Consider the following 3,893-nt stretch of genomic DNA (forward strand, 5'->3'; position numbering starts at 1 on the left):
GCTCCTTTCTCTTTATCTCTGAATAATATTCCATTGTCTGGATGCATTAATTTGTGTATCCACTCACCTCCTGAACGACATCTTGGCGGCTTCCAAATTCTGACAATTATGAATAAAGCTGCTGTCAATATCTGTGTGCTGTTTTTTGCATGGACATAAATTTTCAACTCATTTGGGTAAATATCTAGGGGCACAATTACTGGATCATATGGTAAGACTCAATTTCATAATACATGAATAAAGTCACATCATAAAAAATCAAACAATACTACACAGAACGGAGAAGGAAATGGCAACCCACTCCAGTATTCTTGCCTGGAAAATCACATGGACGGAGGAGCCTGGTGGGCTACACCCCATGGGGTCGCAAAGAGTCGGACACGACTGAATGAGTAACACGCACACACTACATAGAACACGAATGTTGTGCCCTAATCCTGGGCATACCTTATTTTACAAATGAGGAAAGTGTGTCGCTAGAATGTAAGTGACCTGTTCTGGAGTTGACAGCACGAAGCTGTGGAACACACACGAGTTCTATGGGCCCTTGGAAGAGAGTCAAGAATACTGGCCTGACTGTAGGTGTGAGGGTGACCAGTGATGGTGGTAGTGGGGTTTATCCCTTCCCTTCCCAGTCTCCCTCCCTTCAATGCTCCCTTTAGAACCCAGTCATCACAAAGTGAGAACACCCAGGCTACGGGGAGAGGCCTCCACATGTGGGTGTTGTGGTGATGTCAGCTGTCTGACAGCTGGCGTCAAGTGCCAGACATGTGAGGGAACTCTCTGTCTTGTGATCCCAGCTCCCAGCCTTCAGGGTGCCCCAGCTGACACTGAGTGTAGACACGCTGCCTTCTGATCCTGGCCCACACTACTAATGTATGAGTTTGAAAAAAAGGAAGGGGAAGACGAACGCAAAGCTTCTGCCACTGGATTTGGGGGTGGTTTATTTCACAGCAGAAGATAGGTAAGACACATTAGAAGATGACACAATGTTCCAGGCTCATCCTGGATACCTCCTACCCTAGATCTGCAATTAGCCAATGAGAAATGGAACTTGAAGACCTCAGTCTGAACTCTTTGGGTGAATTGAATTTACAGATTAGGTTGGGGAGAAATAACAGTTTGTAGCACTGACTCTTCCTATCTGGGAATATGCTGTCACTACTTAATCCATTTTTCTTTACTGTCTTTCAATGAAAATTATTCTCTTCACATCATGAATTTCTTATTTGGTTTTCTCCATGGTTATTTGCAAGCTTTTTTTTACTATGATGATTTTTTTTTAATTAGTTTTTTGCTGTCTAGACAGCTGTAACTACAATCAGTTGATTAGTTTTTGTATATGAATCTTCTGTCTAGCCAATTTCTTAAACTCTTAATAGTTCTAAAACTTTTTTCAGTGGATCCTCTTGGATTTTTTAGGTAAATCATTCTACCATTTTTTGCTTTTTAATACTTAAATCTCTTATGCTTTTCTTAATGCACTCTCTAGGGACTCCAGCTTTATGTTGAATAGTGGTGACGATTGTGGACATTCTTATTTGCTTCTGTCTTTAATGAGATTACTTCTAATGTTTCAACATTAAATTTGCTATTTGCTTTGAATGTTTGATAGATATTACTTTTTAGCTGAAGGAAACTTCTCAACATTGTTAGCTTGTAATGAGTTTTTATCAGAAATGAATATCCAGCTGTACGTCCGAAACTAATACTACATTATAAATCAACTATATTTCAATAAAATTTTTTTAAAAAGAAATGCGTATTGAAATTTATCAATTGCCTTTCTTATTATTTGATATATTTTCCCTGCTTATGTGTTAATGCACTAAAATCACATTAATAAAATTTCTGATGTTCAACTATCCTGAATTCCTGCAATAAAATTCTGCTGGGTCATGAAGTATGATTCCACTGGGTTTGGTAGATTCACATATTACTTAGGAGTTTTCTATCTATACATGTAAATGAAAATAGCTCATGGTTATTGTTTGTGTGTGTACTATCGTTTTGTTTTCAAGTTTATTACAGTTTTGTAGAATAACTTGGGAACTTTTCATTGTTTTCCATGCTCTGTAAAAGTTTATATAAACTAGAAATTATATGCTCTTTGAAGGTTTACAGTAGACTTGTCCCCAAAACAGTCTGGGCTTGCCTTTATTTTAAGGATGTATATTTGATAACTTCTTCTTTTTACTTTCCTTCCTTCTTAAACAAAATAGCATTCTTTTATTGGATAGATTATCAGGAAAATACAACTGTATATTTGCATGTACTTAATAGTATGTCCTTAAAATATACAGGGCAAAAACAGTAACAAATTAATTATGATGGGATATTTTCCTCTCAATGGACTTCCCAGATGGTGCTGGTGGTAAAAACTTACCTGCCAATGTAGGAAACTTAAGAAGAGACATGATTTGATCCGTGGGTCAGGAAGATCCCTGGGAGTAGGAAAGGGCAACCTGTTCCAGTATTCGTGACTGGGAAATCCCATGGGCAGACAAGCCTGGTGGGCTACAGTCCATGGGGTTGCAAAGAGTCAGACAAGAATGAAGTGACTTAGCACACACACACACTACTCTCAATAGATAAAAGATATAAATTTATTTGAAGAACAAATTATAAAAATTGACGTAATATTTCACTCAATAACTGCAGAATCCAATTCTGTCCCCTCCACACAAAATATTTATAAAAATTAAAAATATAGACCGATTCATGAATTTGCATGTATCCTTGCTTAGTTCAGTTGCTCAATCGTGTCCAACTCTTTGCAACCCCATGGACTGCAGCATGCCAGGCTTCCCTGTCCATCACCAACTCCCGGAGCTTGCTCAAACTCATGTCCATCAAGTCGGTGGTGCCATCCAGTCATCTCATCCTTTGTCGTCCCCTTCTCCTTCCTCCTTCAATCTTTGCCAGCATCAGGGTCTTTTCCAATGAGTCAACTCTTCGAATGAGGTGGCCAAAGTATTGGAGTTTCAGCTTCAGCATCAGTTTTCCAATGAATATTCAGACCTGATTTTCCTTTTTGTCTGGTTGGATCTCCTTGCAGTCCAAGGGACTCTCAAGAGTCTTCTCTAACACCATAGTTCAAAAGCATCAATTCTTCGGCACTTAGCTTCCTTTATGGTCCAACTCTCACATCCATACATGACTACTGGAAAAATCCCTTGCTTAAGGACCATGCTAATTTCTCTGTATTGTTCCAATTTTAGTATATGTGCTGCTGAAGTGAGCACTTAAACATCTTTAAGTGTACAGTTCAGTAGTGTTATATATACTCACATTGTAGTGCAACAGATGTCTAGAACATTTTTATCTCAAAAAACTAAAACTCTACATTCATTAAACGACTAATTTCCCCTTCCTACCCTACTTCCTGTCCCCCACCCCCATTCGTGGCAACCACTATTCTGTTTTTAGGATCTAACTATTTTAAATTCCTCATTTAAGCAGAATCACACAGTATGTCTTTTTGTGACTAGCTTATTTCACTTAGCATAATGTCCTCAAGGTTTATTCATGTTATAGCATGTGTCAAAGTTTCCTTCTTTAGAGGCTGAATAATACTCTATTGTATGTATATAACACATTTTTCAATCCATTCATCCATCAATGGACACTGGATTTCTATCTTTTGGCTATTGTGAATAATATTGCTATAAACATGTGTGTGCAAATATCTGTTTGAGATCCTACTTTCTTTCGGATATTTGTCTCTTTGTTCAGTTGCTTAGTCATGTCTGGCTCTTTCCGACCCCATGGACTGCAGCATTCCAGGCTTCCCTGTCCTTCACCATCTCCTGGAGTTTGCCCAAACTCATGTTCATTGAGTTGGTGATGTCATCCAACCATCTCATACTCTGTCTCCCCCTTCTCCTTCTGCC

General features: G+C 38.6%; 1 non-coding gene across 1 annotated transcript; it reads right to left on the reverse strand.

The window, feature by feature from the left end:
* Nucleotides 1–3,138: 3,138 nt before the first annotated feature.
* Nucleotides 3,139–3,245, reverse strand: LOC145504068 (U6 spliceosomal RNA). The gene has a single exon (XR_014052050.1). It is a non-coding gene; the product is annotated as a U6 spliceosomal RNA (small nuclear RNA).
* Between the last annotated feature and the right edge of the window lie 648 nt (nt 3,246–3,893).

The sequence above is a fragment of the Giraffa tippelskirchi genome, chromosome 4, assembly GCF_054371585.1.
Source record: "Giraffa tippelskirchi isolate mGirTip1 chromosome 4, T2T-mGirTip1v1.2.pri, whole genome shotgun sequence".
Classification (NCBI taxonomy): Eukaryota; Metazoa; Chordata; class Mammalia; order Artiodactyla; family Giraffidae; genus Giraffa; species Giraffa tippelskirchi.